This window comes from Heterocephalus glaber, unplaced genomic scaffold (genome assembly GCF_053883595.1).
Source record: "Heterocephalus glaber isolate CG9 unplaced genomic scaffold, H.glaber_assembly_v1.0 deba00001504, whole genome shotgun sequence".
Taxonomy (NCBI): Eukaryota; Metazoa; Chordata; class Mammalia; order Rodentia; family Bathyergidae; genus Heterocephalus; species Heterocephalus glaber.
This window is the reverse complement of record NW_028258324.1, coordinates 61427510-61447569: the sequence shown is the minus strand read 5'-3', so window position 1 is coordinate 61447569 and position 20060 is coordinate 61427510.

The following is a 20060-nucleotide window of genomic DNA, read 5'->3' as shown; positions in this document are numbered from 1 at the left end:
AGCGCACAGGCTGCTGAGGGTAGGGGAGTTTAGCAAGCAAGTGAAAAGAGAAGGTGGCGTTTGAGATGAGCCATGTAGGATGTGCAGGGTTCTGCCACGGAGAAGGGAGCTGGGGGGATTTATTCCCAGGCATGTTATGGGGGATCAGCGCCCCTCCAGGCCTGGCTCCTGGGGAGGGACCCTGTAATTGCCACCTGAAGGCCACTGCTCACCTACGTGAGCACCCTCTTCATCCTCCCATGCCTGGCACTCAGTTCCAGAGGCGGGAGACCTGTGTGGGTCTTTGGGGAGGCCACATCTCTCTGTGGCATTGTTCCACCACCCAGGACCCGAGGGAGCTGGACTGGTAACAAGTCTGAGCGTAAGGGAAGACTGGAGGCTGCAGAGACTATAGCCATGACAGCCACCACCCAGCTGGATAAGAAGTCTATGGCCTTGAACTCATGTAGCCCAGGCTGGCCTTGAACTTGCAGAGACCCTCTTGCCTTAGAGTCCCTCTGAGTGCTGGGATTACAGGTGTGCATCACCTGGCTTATAAGAGCTCTTTATCTGTGAGCCAATGAATGGTTTCTCTTGTGTGCCAAGGTGCAGGATGAGTCTAATGAAAGCATTCTTAATACTCAGACCTCTGGTGCAAGTAGACCAAGGCCCTGCAAAGCCTCTTGGTGCCGGGGGCAGTGGGTCACCCTTTTACTTGCTGCCCCATTTGGAATCTGGACTGCGCTTTTAGTAAGTTTGCTTTTAAATCAAAGGGAGGACACTCTCCCCCGTGTCTCTGACTTCTACTCACAGGTGGATTGTGACAAGTTCAAAGCTCTGTTCCTTGATTTGTCTCCCCTGTTCCCCTATGAGCTGCTTCTTGCGGGCATAAGACCTCCTTGGTGAGACCTCTCCCAAGGTTGCTTCAGCTTCTCTGGTCTCCGGCATGTCTGGTACCAACCTCCTCAGGTCCAAAGGACATTTCCCATGTGTTGGTGACAAAGCAGAGGAAGGACAAAGGATGGGTCACCCCAGGGGTTGTTTTTCCATCCAAGACCACCGGTAACGACCCCCAGCAAATAAATACACTACATCTATCGCCTGAACAAGTGCTTTCCAGATCCCTGCTCTCATGATTCCTGCTTCTGTCCATACGGCCAAAGTAAGTCACCTGGTCACCCCCAAATCCAGGATTAAAACATAGATTCTACTTATGAAGGCAAAAGGAAAATATGTGGCAACCTACCATAGTCTATGCTCCAGTCACAGTAATTCCCATGCACAAAATACACTCCCCACACCCACCCAGGGGGCTCCAGACCTGGATCCCTTAAAGCTGGCTTGAGATGCAAGTAGGCAGGGGATTCAGCGTCTCATCCAGCTTGTGTGATGTTTGTGTGTGTGTGTGAGTGTGTGTGTGTGTGTGTGTGTGTGTGTGGTGGGTGAAGGGGATGGGAATGAGAACAAGGGAAAGTGCCTGGGAGAAAGTGGATTTGAACTGGATTAGGTGGGTTTTTTTTTGGTACCGGGGATCGAACTCGGGACCTTGCACTTGCGAGGCAGGCGCCGGAACCACTGAGCTAAATCCCCGGCCCTGAACTGGATTAGGATATCAGGGACTTGGTCAGGTAGTGATGCGTGACTGATCCAGCCATGAGTAGGAAGATGGAAAGGCCAGGGTTGGTACATACAACTGGGAAGAGTCAAAGATCATGGCTCTCCCTGCCCTGCATCTGTGTTGCCTTGCTGTGTCGTTTTCACCACTCTTCTGCCATGCCCCTGAGCTCTGCCATGAAGCCTTCCCGGTCAATGAGATTGTTACCAGATGACAAGGTGCCCAGTGGTCCTTTCCAGGCTCTTGTCTCATTCAAAGAACTCGATGGGACAACGGGTGAACATAAAAGTTTAACATTAATTTAAGGTAAAAGGAGAAGAAAAGAAGTTCTCAAGAAGAAGAAAAAGTGCTCTGAAGAAAAGAGAAGAGAAAATATGCCCTGCACACAGAGCAGGCCACTGCAAGAACAAGACAGGGGCAACCAGGCCCATGGCTGCTGTCTTTTATATCTTCTTCTTCTTTAAAAAAATTAATTTTATTGGTACATTTTAGGTTTACAGTAAAATGACGTTCATCATTGGAAATTCTTATTTTTCCCCATTCTCCTGCCCTCCCTTCATCCACTCCATCCCTCCCTATTTACAAAGACTTCGTTTCCATTTTTTCATTTTCTCATTTTAATTCCACTCCCTTCTTTCCTTTCCCCTACCCCTCCCACTTCCCCTTCCCCTTTGCCCCTTTTCTTCCTATTTTACATTACCTATTATAACTTTTAGTCCTTATTTACACTTTCAGTCTCTCACACTAGAGAAATTATTTGGTATTTATACATGTGTGTCTTATTTATTTCAATTAAGAGCATCGCCTCAATGTGCATCCATTTAGCTCTCTAGTTTCTCATTTTTTATGGCTGAGTAGTACTCCATTTTATAAAAAAAATCATACTTTCTTTATGCAGTCTCCAGTTGATGGGCAATTGGGCTCCTTCCAAGTTTTAGCTATTACAAATTGTGCTGCTATGAACATGGGTGCACATATATCTCTGTGGTATGATTTTTAATTCTTTGGGGAAGATACCCAGCAGGGGAATAGCTGGGTCAAATGGGACTTCCAGTCCTAGTTCTTTGAGGTATCTCCATTCTGATTTCCACAGTGCTTGCACCAGTCTACACTCCCACCAGCAGTGGAGCAGGGTTCCTCTTTCCCCACAGCCCCACCAGCATTTGTTATTGGTTGATTTCTTGATAGCAGCCATTCTTTCTGGGGTGAGGTGGAATCTCAGCGTTGTTTTCATTTGCATCTCTCAAATGACCAGTGATGTTGAACATTTTTTCATATGTGTATTTGCTATTTCCACTTCGTTGTCTGAGAAATGTCTGTTCATTTCAGATGCCCGGTTTTGGACTAGGTCTTTAAATTTGGGAGGTCTGATTTTTTTAAGTTCTTTATAAATTCTAGATAGTAGACCCTTGTCTGAGGAATAGCAGGTGAAGATTTTTTCCCACATTGTGGGTTGTCTCTTCACACTGTTGGTGGTTTCTCTTGCTGTGCAGAAGCTTTTTAGTAAGAAGAGAGCCCACTTGTTGATTGTTTGTGCTTGTTCACGGGCAGCTGAGGTTTTGTTCATAAGATCTTTTCCTACACCAATGTCTTAAAGAGTTCTACCTAACCTCTGTTCCAGGTGGTTCAGCATTTCTGTTTTAATATTTAGATCTTTAATCCATTTTGATTTTAGTTTAGTGCATGGTGAGAGATACAGGTCTAGTTTGAATCTTTGGCAAGTTGAAGCCCAATTTTTCCAGCACCATTTATTAAAGAGGCTATCTTTCCTCCAGTGAGGGTGTTTGGCTCCTTTGTCAAAGATGAGGTGGCTGAGTGTGTCTGGCGTTGTTTCTGCATCTTCTAATCTGTGCCACTGGTCTTCAGGTCTGCTTCTTGGTCAGTGCCATGTTGTTTTTATCACAACAGTTTGTAGTATAGTTTCAAGTTGGGGGTTGTGATACACCCTGCCATATCTCTGTTGCCTAGAATTGCTTTTGCTATTCTAGGTCTCTTCTTGTTCCAAGTGAATTTTGATTTGTTTTCTCAAGGTCTGTGAAATATGCTGCTGGAATTTCAATTGGGATTGCATTGAATTTATATAGCAGTTTTGGAAGTGTGGCCATTTTCACTATGTTGATCCTTCCTACCCAGGAACAGGGGATGTCTTTCCATTTTCTGATATCATCTTCAATCTCTCTTTTCAGAGTGCTATAGTTTTCAGAGAAGAGGTCTTTGATTTCTTTTGTTAGGTTGATTCCTAGGTATTTCAGTTTTTTGATGCTATTGTGAAAGGAATTGTTTGCCCTATTTCTCTCTCAGTGAGCCTGTTGTTTGTGTAGAGGAAAGTTATTGATTTTTGTGTGTTGATCTTGTATCAGCTACTTTACTGAATTTGGTTATTAAGTCTAGAAGACTTTTGGTGGAGTTCTTGGGGTCTTCTATATAGAGTATCATGTCATCTGCAAATAATGACAATTTGACTTCTTCATATCCTATCTTTATTCCCTTTATTTCTTTCTCTTGTCTAATTGCTGTGGCTAATGTTTCCAAAACTATATCGAAGAGGAGTGGTGATAGTGGACATCCTTGTCTTGTTCCTGATTTTAGTGTGAAGGATTTCAGTTTTTGACTATTTAGTATGATATTGGCTGTTGGATTTTCATAGATGGCTTTTATCAGATTGAGGTAGAGACCATCTATTCCAATTTTTTGTAGGGTTTTATCATAAATGCATGTTGGATTTTGTCAAATGCTTTTTCTGCATCTATGGAGATGATCATATGGTTTTTGTCCTTGGCTGTATTGATATAGTTATTACATTGATTGATTTGCGTATGTGAAATCATCCCGGCATCCCTGGGATGAATTCCATTTGGTCAGGGTGTATGATCTTCTTGATGATCTTCTGTACTCTATTTGCTAGTGTCTTATTAAGGATTTTTGCATCTATGTTCTTTAGTGAGATTGGCCTATAGTTCTCTTTTTCATTTGGGTCTTTCTCTGCTTTGGGGATCAAGGTGATGCTTGCTTCCAGGAATGAATTCAGGAGTATTGCTTCCCTTTCAATTTTATTCAAGAGTTTAAACAGTAGTGGTAGTAGTTCCTCTCTAAATGTCTTGTAGAATTCAGCAGTGAAGCCATCAGGACCTGGGCTTTTCTTAGTTGGTAAGTTTTAAATTACATTTTCAATTTCATTGATTGATATTGAGTTGTTTAGAATTTTTAGGTCTTCTTCATTCAACTTTATTGAACTTCGTTCAATATGGTAATTCATACATATGTAGGAATCTGTCCATTTCTTCTGTGTTTTCCACCTTATTGGCATATAGGTTCTTGAAGTAGGTATTGATGATCCTCTGGATTTCTGCTGGGTCTGTTGTAATTTCACTCCTAATTGCATGGATCTGGGCCTTTTCTTTCCTTGTTCTAATAAGGTTGGTTAAGGGTTTGTCAATTTTGTTTATTCTTTCGAAGAATCAACTCTTGGCTTCATTGATTGTTTGTATTGTTCTCTTAGTCTCCATTGTATTGATTTCTCCTCTGATCTTTATAATCTCCTCCCTTGTATGAGCTTTGGGTTCGTCCTGCTCTTCTTTTTGTAGAAGCTTGAGGTTCAGCATCAGATTGTTTAATTGGGCTCACTCTGTTTTCCTAATATGAGTATTCACTGCTATGAATTTCCCTTGTAAGACTGCTTTCATCATGTCCCATAGATTCTGATATGTTTTATTGTCATTGACATTTAATTGTAGGAGCTGTCTGATTTCTTCTTGAATTTCCTCTGTTACCCATTGGTTATTCAGAAGTGTGTTGTTCACTTTCCATGTGTTTATGAAATTCTTGCAGTTTCTTTTGCTATTGATCTCCAATTTCATCACACTATGGTCTGATAATATACAGAGGATAACTTCAATTCCTTTGCACTTACTTAAACATGTTCTATGTGTGAGTATGTGGTCTATTTTGGAGAACGACCCATGTGCAGCTGAAAAGAATGTGTATTCTGATTTTGTGGGGTGGAACACTCTGTAAATATCTGTTAAGTTAATTTGTTCAAGAGTTTGATTGAGTTCTAGTATTTTATTTTTTGTGTACTTCATCTATCTGTTTGTGAGGGGGGGGTATTAAGGTCCCCCACTACTGTTGTATTAGTGCTTATTTGGTGTTTCATGTTGGTTAGTATTTGTTTTATATAGTTGGGTACAGTAGTGTTTGATGCATAGATATTTATGATTGTCATATCTTCTTCTTGGACTGTTCCCTTTACAAGGAACATTAACATTGATGGTTATAACTGATACGTATTGACTTATCATTGTCATGACTTTTCTTTTTGTTGGATTCTTCTTTGCATTTAATTTCTTGTCTTGCCTGATGGATTCATTCTGCTGGGCTTCCTGGGGTTGTGATCCTCATTGTCTTTTCTTAGAATAGTGTCTAAAATTTTTTGGAGTGCTGGTTTGGTATTCTTGAAATTCCTAAGGTGCTCTTTGTCATGAAAGTATCTTATTTCTCCATCAATTTTTTTTTTTTTGGTACCAGGGATCGAACTTGGGTCCTTGTGCCTGTGCAAGAGGTGGCGAAACCACTGAGCTAAATCCCTGGCCCCTCTCCATCAAATTTGAAAGATAACTTTGCAGGGCACATCAATCTGTGTTGGAGGCTGTTTTCCTTTAGGGCTTGAATTACATCACTCCAAGCTCTTCTTGCCTTGAGGGGTTGCATTGAGAAGTCTGCTGTGATCCTGATGGGCTTTCCTTTGTATGAGATTTGTTTCTTTAACTGCTTGTAGAATTTTGTTCTTCTGTTGGGTTTCTGGAATCTTAACTATTATATGTCTATGTGTAGATTTTTTTGATCAAGGCTAGCTGGAGTCCCATATGCCTCACTTATCTACATGTCAAGTTCTTTTCTCCTGCTTGGGAAGTTTTCTGCTATCACTTCCATGAACAGTTTTTTTTTTTATGTCATCTGCACTCACTCCTGTTCTTCATTGACTCCGATTAGTCTTATGTTATTCTTCTTTGCATTGTCTAGCAGCTGCTGGATTGATTTCTTGTGGTCCCTTAGTATTTTAAAGCAATTTTTCTTTTCCTGGTCACTAATTGCAATCTTATCATCTATACCTGAAATTCTGTCCTCACATTGGCTCATTTTGCTGCATAAACTTTCAATGGAGTTTTTAGTCTCCTGGAAATCTGTTTGCATCTCTTTTATGGATTCCATTTGTTTCCTATGTTGGGATTCCATCATGCTCCTCAGCTCCTCTATTTTTTTAATCTGTGTCCTCTCTAGATTTATTAATCATGTCTCACATGGGCACAATCTCTGCTGTTATCTGAGAAATTATTTCTGATTTAATTTTTTTCTAGATCCTCTTTTGTTGCCAGTTCAAGGAGTCCAGGTGGTTGAATATCAGATTGTTCCATCTCATTTCCTTTTGAGATTACTTTAGGTGATCTGAAAGTCTGGTTTTGAGAGTTGTTTACCTCTCCTCTCATTTCAACAGGGAGGTCAGGGGGCATTTGTGCTGCTGGCACCCATCTGTCTCACCTCCTTGGTGCTGGGGGCAGTGGTATGGCAGCCTGGAAGGTTCACTTCCTCTGTGCTGAGGGCAGCTCTGCTCCTCCCAGACACAGTTTGGCTTACAGTTCATAGACATTTCAGTCCATAATCAGCTGACTCCAAGGCAGAGATGATAAACAGGCATGGCAGATCAGAAACAACATGGTGTATACAAAGTAACAAAGGTAACAAGAGATATCTTCTTTTTTGATGTCAGATTCAAGTCACTCCGTGAAGGGATCTGAAGCTATTCCACTATGTGTCTTGGTTGTGATTTGACAGGTCTCTGTGATCAACAGGTCTCTGCTTGTCCAGCCAGTTTGCCATGTCCTAATTTCCCATCTCAAGGTGTCTGCTATTGTGCATATGTAGGGACTTGAACCAAGTGACTGTGCATTAGGATTTATCCCTTCCAGAATGCTTCTGCCATGTGATTGCATACACAGGGAGAAGAACCCATGTGGAGGAGAACTGAAGGTCCCCACTGACACCCAGCAGAGCCCTGACACCTGAGGAAGCCCAGCAGATCTAACAGTTGAGTCCAGGGTGAATGGCCAATATGAAGAATGATGAGTGAATAAATGGCCATTTGTATGAGCAAAAGCCAACTTGTACTAGAATAGGTCCAGATTCAAGGGACCCAAGTTTAGAAACCCTATTGTGTGTGTGTGTGGAGCATATTTTGTTTGTGGGAATTAGTGTGTCTGGAACACAAACTATGGTAGGGCATAGAGAATAACACCTCAAGAGGTAGGATCTATTTTTTTAATCTGGATTTGAAGATGTCCATGTGGCTTATTTTGGCCACATGGACAAAAGCAAGTGTCACAATAGCAGAGGCCTGAAAAGAGCTGGAGAGTTCCTGCTTGCTGAGCTTGGAACTCTGTCTTCTTTGTAAACAAGCTCAGGCTAGAGACCTAGAGATTATGTGACCCATGTTGAGAGAGGCCTCTGTCTTCTTAAACATCTATGACCATCTAAAATTAGCTGGTCCTTGTGAATGAACTGTAATCTCATGAATGAGCCCTGCTGAACTGTGCCAAGCTCAGCCCAGAGCAGACTGGAGCTACTCAATGGAGCTTGGCTTAAATTGCTAACTTGAGAATCTGCAGAGTTAGAGGTGAAAAAATAGTGTCTTGACAAAAATACAAACTCCATTCAACCCTGCTATTCCCATTCCAGGGATCTTCTGAAAGAGCTAAAGATGTCATACTACAGTGACCCACGCACACCTGTGTTTATAGCAGCACCACTCACAATTGCTAATCTTGGAAGCAGCCTTTATGTCCATCATCAGATGAATGGATAAAGAAAATGTGGTATTTACACACACTGGAGCACTACTCCATTTGGAGTCATTTGTAGAAAAATGGATGCACCTTGAGACCATAATGTTAAGTAAAATAAATCAGACACAGAAACTTAAATATTGCATGGGTTCTCTTATATATAATTAAAAAGAAAAATAGAAGACAGGTAATAGGAAACAGGGAGATAGACTTTTTGCAAATGGAAAGGGGACCAAGAGGTAGAGGGAGGGTCAGGGAGGCAGAGGAAGGGGAAGTGAAAAGAATTGAGATACGTGATTCACCTGTCCCAACTCCACATGATGAATGTGATCATTATGGACTGCGAATATGTACTAATAAAAATAAAAAATTAAAAGGAGAAAATGGTTACTGTCTCAAGGTTCTGAGTTTTGAGGAGGTTTGTAAAAGGGACCAGACCAGCCCTCCTACTCAGGGCCAGGGGTGACTGGTTGCAGTGCAGTGACCAGTTCCCGAACCCTTGCCTTCTGCCCTCTGCCCTCTGCCTGCTGGGCTGTGGTTTGGCCCCATCTTATCTTGAGGGTTGTGGTCATCTCTCCTTCCCTGGCCTGGGGTGGTACCCACTCCCTTACTCCTCCACATCCCCAGGTCCCCGTGCCATGGCTGTTTTGAGTGCCCAGCTGGGACTGTAAAGAACCCTTCCTAATACCCTGGGTCTGTGCACATGAGGGCTCACAGCTGGCCCTGGCCCCCAGAGCCATGTAGTCTAGGGAGGCAACCTGCACATGCTGCAGGCTGGGCCCCTACTCTGAGCCCCCTTGGGGCATGGACACCCAGAGAGCTGTGGTGGGGGATGAAGCTGCCAAAGGCAAGTCTTTCTGCAGGAAGCAGGCAGCACTCTCTCTCCTGCTGTTATGGTTGGGGTCTAGATGTCCCCCCAAGGCCTCATGTAGTCATAGGTGGCTTTTTCAGAGGTGGTTGGATCTAGAGTGTGTGATGCTGGGATTCAGGGCATGTGGTTACTAAACCACTACACCGAATGGTTTGGCATCGTTCTAATCCCAGTACCCTGGATAAGATAAAAGGGGCAGAAAGACTCTGTTAAGGTCCTTTGTTGCTTTTGTTGTCTTCTGCTGCCATGAACTGTTGCTCCTTCTGCCATGTGCCAACCTGGATTGGAAACTCTACAAACTGAACTGATTTTTTAGGAATTGAACCCAGGACCTTCACATTGAACTCCCCGTCCTCCCCCTCCTTTTAAAAATTTTATTTTGAGACAGATTCTTGCTAGGTTGTTAAGTTGCTCTGGCTGGGCTCAAAGTTGTGACCCCCCTGCCTCAGCCTCCCAGAGAGCTAAAACTTTCTATATAAACTTCACAAGAGGTCCAAATGCTGCTCCACTGAGGGTGGGAGAGGTGGATCGTCAGTTAGCTTTGCAGGCACCTTACTGTCTCTGTCTCCCTGGAGATCCCTAACAAGTTGGTGTCTAGATGTGTGGCAGTGGGGCCGGGGCAGGCAAAGGGAGCAGGAGCTGGAGAGATATGGCCATCTCTCACGAGCTGGGCTGACTCGTGGCTCTGGAGTGGAGGGTCCACGTGGGGAGTGCACAGCACCCTGAGAGGGAGCTAGGGGCTGGGGTGGGGAGGGTGGAGAACAACAGAACAAGGGTATCACACTTGGTCTTAGGAAACGGAAGGTCCCTGAGTGACAGGGGTAAGACAGAAGGACCCACTGTCTACCGAAGGGCACCGACACATCGCTGGCAGCAGGAAACCAATACTGCAAGGAGAGACGAGAGGAGCAATAGCAGCGACAGAGCTGGCAGGAGGGACCCTTGCAGGAGGGACCCTAGAGGGAAGGTGTACTGGGAAATTGGTGTCCAGCTCCTGGGGATCTTTGCCTCTTCTTCAAACTTCTCCCCTCCAAGAGACAGCAACCTGGGGCAGGAGCCAGAGAGCCCCCTGCGGTGACTTGTTCACAGAGAGGTTGTGGGATCCCATCTGGCCCCAAAGCATGCTCCAGCCTCGCCCGGACTGCGCCTCTCCATGGTGTGCCATCTTGGGCCTTGGTGAGGGTGGACCTGGGTCATCGTCCTCGCCCCGTCCTCTTGGTGACCACCTGGCCCCGCTCTTCGAGGTGCCTCTCTGGCAGCCCCTCCCCCCTCATGAGGCTCTGAGCCTGCTGGGTGGATCCCTGTCTTGCTGTTGTCCCCCCACTGCCTTTGGTGCTGCTAGAGGGCAGGAGCCCCCCCCCTCCCCCGGCCCCCGCCTCGTGGCTGTGCCCAGTCTGGTGTCAGTGTGGTCGGGAGGTGTCTGTGGAATGAATGGGATTCTCCTGGGCGTCCTTTAAAGCTGCTTTTTGTCTGTAGCCGGGGCAGTGGCTGGCACAGGTGGAAAGCCGGCTTCCTTTGCCTCTGGGTGTATTTTTATCCATCCGGGCATTGGTAAGATTGCTTGTGGCTCTGGTCTTGGGAGACAGAGTGCTTTAGAGCCCTCTGGGGCTGTGGTTTCAGAGCTGCCCCCTAGCTTTTCTCTGCATCTTAACCTGGCCTCCTTTCCTCACAGAACTTCCTTCCAGATCCGTGGTCCAGGACCAGCAGCCACCCTCGAGCCTGTTCCGCACAGTCATTTGGCTGAATGTGAGGGTCACATCCAAGTCCAACAAAAGAGAACACTTTTAGCTCAGTGGTTTCGCTGCCTGCTGCGCAAGCGCAAGGACCCAAGTTTGATCCCCGGGACCAAAAAAAAAAAAAAGAAAAAGAAAAGAAAAGGAAAGAGAACACTTTTCACTGCTGAGCAACTTGCTCCTCGTGGGAAGGGAACGTCTCCCCCAGTGTGGCACTGCTGACAGGCTGCCTGCCCTGCTCTAGCCTCTCCCCACGATGAGGCTCTTGACTCACTCTACTCATTTATGACAAGGGCAGAGACAACACTTGAGATCTTCATTAAATATTCTTCTCAAGCCAAGTGTGGTGCACAAACCTGTAATTCCAGCACTCAGGAGGCTGAGGTAGGAGGTTTGCTACAATTTGAGTTCAAGGCCAGCCTGAAGTACATAGGGAGACCCTGTCTTATACACACAATCACACACACAAAAGCAGCAAGGGTGAGGGTCATCGAATAAGGCAACGTCCAAGCTTCGTCCCTAGCACTGAAGCAAACAGAAAGAGACACTTGTTTGCCTCACTGTATTTCATTGCACAGCATCAGGACACAATCGCTGTGGCGCTCACAGGGACAAATGCAAAGAGGCAGGGGTCACAGCCACTTTAGCATCTGTCTGCCTCATACCCCTCCCTTTTTTCTTTATCAGCTCTATTAACTGGAAACCTAGTGAGAGTTCAGAAAGTTTTCCTTCATCTTCCAATCAGAAGAAAGCTTCTGTTTTCTCTATGCTCAAGGGACTTTGCTTAAATTGTTCCTTTGTGCATCATCCATTCATTCAACAGACATACTGAGTGTCTGCTCCGTGTCTGATGTTACAGGTGGTGTAGTACAATGGTTAGGGCTCAGGTTCTCTCGGCCCAGGTTCCGGGTCTGCTCCATTGGGGAGGCCCTCACCAAGCTCCCCTGTAAGCAGTGTGAATTGTGGGTAAGCAGGAAGGTGAGGCCCATGTATCAACTTGCCTGGACCACTGGGTGCCCAGATGCATGAAATATTTTTCTGGGTATTTCTGTGTGCTTTTTGGAGAGAACATTTAAATTGATAGGGTGAGGGGTCTTTTGTTTATTTTGTGCTGAAATAACAGAGTGTCACAGGCTGGAAAATTTATAGTGGACAGAATTATTTTTCCAGTGCTGGGGATTGAACCCAGGACCTTGCATATGCCAGGCTGGTGAGTGGCTCACCACCGAGCTGCATGCCAGTCCCACGAATGGAAGTGGACTCACCCCTGGTTGCAGGGGGGGCAGGAAGGCCAAGACTGAGGGGCTGGCATCTGGGGAGAGTTTTCTTACTGTGGCATCCCATAGTGGGAGAGCAAAGACAGGCAGGGAGGGAAGGGGAGGAGGAGGAGAGGGAGGAAGAGTAGGAAGAGTAGGAGGGGGGATGCAAGAGGGGTCCTGGTGTTTCCCTAAGGAGCCCACTTCCACCCAGGCAGGACAGAGGCCTCAGGCCTGATCCCAGCCACCAGGACCCCGGGCCCCAACACGGTTGGTCTGGGGATGATGTGAGGGAGACCTTCAAACCCTAACACTGGGTGAAGTAAGCCACACCCATAATGTGTGTGGGAGGCCTCGCCCATACTGAAGGCCTGTGCAGAATAAAAGGCAGACTCTCCCCGCTCAGGAAAGGACTTTGCCTGATGGCCTTCGAAGTAGGACATCAGCTCTTCCTGCCTCTGTGGCAGCTGCCAGCCTGCAGACTCAAACTGGGACACCAGCTGTGCAGATGTGGAGCTTGCCAATTCTTTGTAATATTTTTCTACCTGTGTGTACACTTAAGCTTTTGTTTATGTGTTTGAATCTACCTGGATCTCTGGATGGTTCTGGTTTTCCCTTGTACAGCAGGGTTAAATGAAACCACACACCTACAAAACGGCAGGAGCCTGGGCTCTTGGGGAAAAATTAGCAGGCACTAAATCATTTCTTGGTGCTGGGTAGAGGGCTGCTGTGTGGACTCCATGTGATGTGTGAGGCCTGCCTCCCCTGTGACTTCTCCGAGGGCAGATCCCCTTTTCGTCCCCTCCCTCGCCTTACCCTGGTTAGTCTGGGATAAGGCAGGTTATCTCCGGAGTCCTAGGGAGATGGCAGAGACCCCCCCACCCCTTCTCATGCATTCCCACCTTGTCTTAGCCCCTGAGGCTGCCTGTCCCTCACTGGGCCACGAAAGACTTGGACCACAGCGGAACCACTCAGAGGACCTATGTTCTCCGCAGCTACCACTTCCCCAGCTCCTACTTTGCTTCCCAGGAGCCTCTTCTTTTTTTTATTTTGCAGGGAAGATGAGGGACAGAGGGAAATTGCAAGGAGCTTCCTGCCTTTACTGGCTGGGCCTAGCCACTCATCAGAACTGCAGCCTCGGAGATGGGCTGGGAGAGGGAAACTGGGCCACAAGTCCAAAAGAGCGGTTCTGAAGAATGGAGTGGCTACTTGTACAAATTAGGATTCTCAAACTGGAAAGAGAATTAGAAATAGAATCAGTTGGAATTGAGCTTGGAAGTTGTTTGGTATCTCACCCACTCAGTAGCTCTCCTTTGTCCTTGGTAATGTGCCCAATTTTGCCCTTGTGTTTTACAGCCCCACCCCCAGGTCATGATGATTAATTTAAGCCAGTTATGTTAATTTCTTTCTTTTCTTTTGTCAGTGATTGGTTGAGCAAGGGAATGAAGCTCTACTTTAGCCAAATGGGATGCAAGAGGAAGCCTGTGAGGGCTCCTGAGAGTATTTTCTTCATTCATAAAAATAAACCAAATAATTGCTCTTTCCTGTATTTGGGTACCTTTGTCTGAGGAAGTGTTCCTTCCTGCCATGGCTGCCACTGGGGACCACGGGGAGAAACCAAGGAAATACCAAAGAGGCTCTCCCAGAGCCTCCCACTGGCAAGACCCATCTGCAATCAGACTTCAAGAGCTCAGTAAGTACAGCATTGTGATTTATCTGACTCCCTCCTGTAGTTACTAAGCCTTTCTCCAAGTAGCACTCTTCCTTAGTTTAGCAAGATTAAATTCACTTTTTTTTTTCTTATCAATAGATTGCTTTGGTGATGTTCTAGGGAGGCAGGCATTTGAAACTGGAAAATAGAAAAAGAAAGTCCTGTATCTTCCTCATTTACTCTGATGTATCAGTCAGCTTTTCATCGCTATACTGAAAAAACTGAGGCAAGCTATTTATGAAGATGAAAGGTTTCTTTAGCGAAGATGTGGAGGTTCGATGGTGTGTTGCCTGCATCCTCTCAGTTCTGGTGAGGGGCTTCTGGGCTGTGTTGCATCATGGTGGATGCACTGGTAGGAGTTTGTGGGAGGAAGCAATCACATCCTATTACAAGAAGTGAGAGATTCAGGGGTCAGGCTTTCTCTTACAACTTGCTCTTCTCAGAACCACCTTAATCTCTCCCAAATGAAGTGACTCCATTGACCTACAGACTTTCCAGTAGGCCCTGCCTCTTCAAGTTTCTATCAGCGCCTGCATTATTACACTGGGGATCAAGCCTTGCTAGGGACACATGGATCCTTGGATGACAAAGCACATGTGAGCCACAGCATCCAGCTCATAAAGAGGACTGCTTCCAGCCTTCTGACCTGCCAGTGTGTCCTTTTCTGGTTTTCAAAGGACCTTTGGGGACTGTAGTGGATTAACTAATGGTCAACTTATAATGGCCAGCTGAACTGAATCAGTGTGGTCTGGGCGTGGAAGAGCCACCTGAGGATTGTTACCAATAGGCATAAAAAGAGAACTGGAAGGGAAGATCATGGGCTATTTATTTTCTAGGAGAAGTTTGCTGAGGATGGTTTTCCTGATGCAAACTTGGCTGTTCTCATTGGAGGAGGAGCTCAGGGCCTTGCTATTGCTGGGAATGGCTGCTGTTTTTGTCAGAGGAGCAGCATCACTTCCTGGCTCCAATGTGCACCCCTCAGCTTGGTGGCACAAATCCTTCATCCCGCCAGCATAGGTTTTCTGGCTTCTACCACTGGCCTCTGGGCCTTCCAAGTGCAGATCCTCAATACAGACAAGCATGAGACATTGCTGTGGGCTCTAGGCCACTGGCGGGACTTGTGGAGGACATTGCCTTGGACTTTAGGCCTTCATCTGGACTTGTGCAGGACTGCTATGGGATCCAGGCTCTTGGCTAGATTCTTTGGGCCTCTAGTGTGCAGTTAATCTCACACTCCTCTGTATTTGACTTTTTGGGTAATTATAATAAAATAATTCTATAAATTATGTGTCCTGTAATTAATGTATTCCCTTGCCAAGACCCTAACTAAAACAGGGACCCATTTCTTTTTTTTTGTTCTCCATCTTTTCGCCAGTTAGGTTTTTCTCCCTGGAACTTGAGAAAGGAGAAGCCATAAAATTGTGTGACCCATCCCACCTGCCATCCTCCCATTTCTCCCCTCCCTTTTGTCATGTGATCTCATTTCTTTCACTTGATTTCTTTCTCTCTCTCCCAAGAAACAGGTAAGAGACAGTAGAAATATTGGTAGGTGTATAGACAGGGAGATACCGCTCTTTCATTGCAGCCTTTCCCCCATTGTGTTCTCTCTACATTTTCTCACTCAATTCTTGAGCTGTAACAAGCCCATCTCCAGAATAGTCATACTTAGTCTTTTAGCACAATCCGAATTGCCTCTTCTTTGTTTTCTTAAGGAAATTTTAGATCACACTTGCTGGTGTCAATCATATTCCAACTGTTTTCTTTCTTTCTTTTTTTTTGTTTTTAGTATCGGGGATTGAACTTGGGACCTTGTGCTTTTGAGGCAGGTTGCGGAACCACTGAGCTAAATCCCCAGCCCCAACCATATTCCAACTGGATGAGCTATTGACCAGTTAGTTTTATAAATGAATGTGCCTGGGAACTGCATTCCATGGCTTCTGTCTGGGTGTAGGACTTTGAGCTCTGTGACCCTGGCCAAGTCTCTTGCCTTTGAAAGCTCAGTTCCTCCTCTGTGACCACAGGGAGAGGGCTGGGCCAGGCGATCACCAAGGGCTCTAAAGCTCCTGGAGACCTGACACTTTGCTGATTCTGTGCTTAAAGGAGAGGCATTTGTCGGACTGTGTGTTTTAATCATAAACACAAAACATGCTTGTAAAAATCAAAACAACTCAAAAGCACTAAAACCCTAAATTGTCTGCATGCCTTCCTTCCTCCAGCAATGTCCTGGAGCCTGTCTTTCAGGGCTGTGTGTGTCTAATGATGCTTTGGATGCTCTTGGCCCAGTGACTCCCAATCCACTCAGTTCTCTCAGGGCTGTTCTAAGCCATAACTGTGTGAGCTCTTCTGGCTGTTCTTGTCCTAGGAGGAAAATTGCAGGATGTTTTTTATGTTGTTTAGGAATCACAGAGTTCTGCTGCCTGTGATCTCACCTATATCTTTGTCAGAAAACAGAACACAGAATCCTGGTTGGAGCCCAAGACTCAGGTTTGCAAGAGCTCAGTTTTTAGGAGAGCTGGTGACCAGGGAGGTGACTGTCCCATCACAGCCACGGGCAGAACACACAGGCCCAGAGACTAGTTCGGAGGACAGTAAGTACCATCCATCTCTGTACTGTGCTCCCAACAGGGTAATGCTTTTACTGTGTGTGCAAGCTGGGGTCAACTGGGGCTCGAGTCTGTAACGGAGAACTGAGATAATGCACGTCTTTGGAGGATAGCAAGATGTGTTTTTATTACCTGGCATTCTGGGAAAGCAGCCCACTAGGGAGAGATGGACAAAGGGCACTGACCACTGAAGGTGCCAGTCATGTTTCATCCCTTAGGTTACAGCCTGTGACTTCCTCAAGGAGGGTGAAATGGAAGGCGGGGGAGGAAAGAGAGCTCAGTGCAGCCTCAGGAGGGGATCTGGACAGGGCTCTGCCCATGTGGGAGAGAAGACAGGCAGAGGCAGAAGCTGTGCAAGGGAGGCCCACTCTGGACTGCTTCTCCCCACAGTGCAGAGCAGGGAAGGGAGAGGGTAGATGGCTGGGCCACAGGGATCCTGGGAATTCAATAAGGAGTCTGACTGAGGGACAGGCAGCTGGAGCTGGCCCATGGTAGAGAATAAGTTGTGTCACAGCCAGGCCTGTGTTGCCAGAGCCAGGGGCCTGGAGAAGAGCTTTAGGGGTTAGAGCAGCAGGGAGCAAAGCTGCAGGTCCTAAGACACTGCTGTGACACTACTGGCCCATTCAGTATTCACCCATCCACCTACCCATCCACACGTTCACAGGGCCGGGGTCCAGCAAGAAGCTGGAGGGAGTAGTTGCTGGAAGGAAGGGAAGAGTGTGGGAGGGGGTGGGAAGGGCATGGTGTGGCTCTGGGGAGGATCAGCAGTCCCAGGCCGGGGATGCCCAGCCAGAGTTGGAGCTGGACTGGACCTGGGGCACAGAGGGGCAGTGCCTGATCTTTCTTTGGTTTAAGGCTCAGGGGCCCAAGAGAATGCTGGGGTGGGAGTGGGGAGCTAAGGGAAGGAGATGTCCCCAGTCACTCAGCTCCAGGTCACAGACCCACGGCCTCTGATTCTAAGGCAGGGGCTCACCAGGATGAAAGCCAAGCTGCTGCACAGAGGGGCTCGGTGGTGCCGCAGCTCTACATAAGGAGGAATTCATGCTCAGTGCTGTTTCCTCCAGGGTGAATTGAGATCACCAAGGTTAGGACTTGGAATTGGGTGCCAGATGTAGTGGAGCATGTCTGTAATCCCAGCACTTGGGAGGCTGAGACAGGAGAATCACTACAGGTTCAAGGCCAGGCTGAAATGCACCGTGAGCTTAAGGTCAGCCTGGACTAGTGAGACCCTGTCTCAAAAAACTAAGGAAAAAAAAAAAAAGGAATTGGAATTTGAAGTGGATCTGGAAGGGTACTTCCTTAAAGGGAAGTCAGGGCAACACTGATTGGAGAAGGGCAGGGATCTCTGCAGTGTCCAGACCTGGGACATTTTAACAGCGCTCTGGGAGAATCTGTTCTTTTGTGACCTCCCCTGGCCCTGGATATTCTGTGGGCTCAGTCTCCCATCTGTCAGAGGGAGGTGGTGTCACAGAGGGTTGTGGTGAGCGTGAGATCTGTTGTAACTGTGGCGAGGATTAAATTATAACCCCAAGCACCTCCCTGGAGGATGACAAGGTCTCCATAAACGTCAGCTTCCATCCTTCCTCCTCGGCCTGTCCTGCACTGCTCTGGCTCACCTGGAGATCCGGTGTGCAGAAGTCCCTGCACCCTGCATGTGAGGTATAATTATCGTCAAGATGGTGGTGATTAATGATGACAATTATCATGAAATGTGACCCGGGGGTCAGTAAACTCATAAAACGCAGGGAGAACCATGCCCCCATAGCAACTGTCTTCCCTGGGCAACAAATATGGGTGGGAAGCAGCTGGCTGGCTCAGAAGAGCCTGGGATGTGGTCAGGGGACTGGGAAGACCACCTTGACCTCCTGGGTCCTAGGAGGCTTTGTGACACCTCCCAGTGCCGGCAGGCAGTAGCCTGCCTGAGGTGTGAATGTTTAAACTTAAGAAATTTGTTACAGTAAAAGACACATTGCCATGAATCCCCCTCAAAATTCTCCCCTCTCTTTGAACACACTCATCCCATTGTCCTTGCCACTTTCTGAAGCAGTTCTGGAGTCCTCTTTCCTGAGTGTCTTTAGTTGTGCTGTCCTGGCTGCCCTGGTGTCCTGAATCGATTCACATTTCTCTTCCATGATCATTTTGACTTTGGAGAAGAGCCAAAAGTTGCACGGTGCCAGATCCGGTGAGAATAATGTGGGCGAGGACACAGTGTAATGTTTCTATTTGACCAAAATTGCTATAAACATTTTATATGGATTCAGACATTGAGGAAGCCACAAAAAGACACTCAGGAAAGAGGACTTCCAGAACTGCTTCAGAAAGTGGCAAGAGCAATGGGATTAGTGTGTAGGTGTGAGGGGGAGGATTTTGAGAGGATTCATGGCCATGTGTCACTGTAATGCTCAGTCATGCCTCTTAGAACAGAAAAACACTTCTGCAAGCTTTCATTCCATCCAGCTCCAAAAGGATGGGTCTTGGGACTACAGCTGGTCAGTGCCACCCCGTGCTCTCCTCCTTTTCCTGGACCTTGGTCCCAAGGGAGGAGGAACCTGGTGGCAGAGGCCGGTGTGGATGTGAGTGTGGAGAAGGATGGAGTTCAGTTCCCCGTCTTGGTGCCTGGGTGCAAGAAGGTGTAGGATGGTAGCTTTGCCATGTGGGTGACAAGCTTTAGATGTGTTAGGGAGGTCAGTAGGCATGGGCTGTCCGGAGGACAAGGGGGTATGTGGCTACAGGATGAGTGTGACATGTGGCATTTACCCTGTGTGGTTTGTAAGCTGAGCCCTGGGAAAGAAGATTTGCAGGTGAGTAAGACCAGAGCCAGAGCTGATTCCTGGGTCGAGCTCTTTCCACCTAACTCTACATCTTCTTACCAACCACGGGAGAGTGACAAGGGTCAGGGACACCTTCCCAAAGAGGGTTGCTGTCCCAGGTTCTCGGCCATCTCCTTCTTAGACCGCAACGTATACGTTGGCGGATTGGTCCCTTCCTGCCAGTCTGTGAAAGAGCTGGGACGAGGAGGGTACAGACACGGCTGGCACCTGGGCCCCTGCCATCTGGGAGCTCCAGGCAGACATGGTGTCTGCTGATTTCTCTGCCCCCTTCCCACCCAGGTAGGCCCAGAGCCACACGGAAGTAACACAGCTCACCACTGAGAGGCTAAGTGGCTTTCTCTGGTGCCCAGAGCACCACATTAAGAACCGTTGTCAGTAATTTGTCACCTTGATTTCTCTCCAGCTATTTGGTAATTCATGTTAAATCCCAAATGAGTATGTGTGTGGTTCCTGGCAGGTTCCGAAGCATAGAGGTCAAAAGAAAATAAGAATGTTTCTGAAGTTTCTTAGCTCAGATAGCTTAACTTTTTTAAAAAAAAATTGAAATAACTCATTCCAGATTTAGCACAAACTCCATTCAGAAGGAGGCTGGCAACGCAGCACGAGGTGACAACTTTGCTTCTGA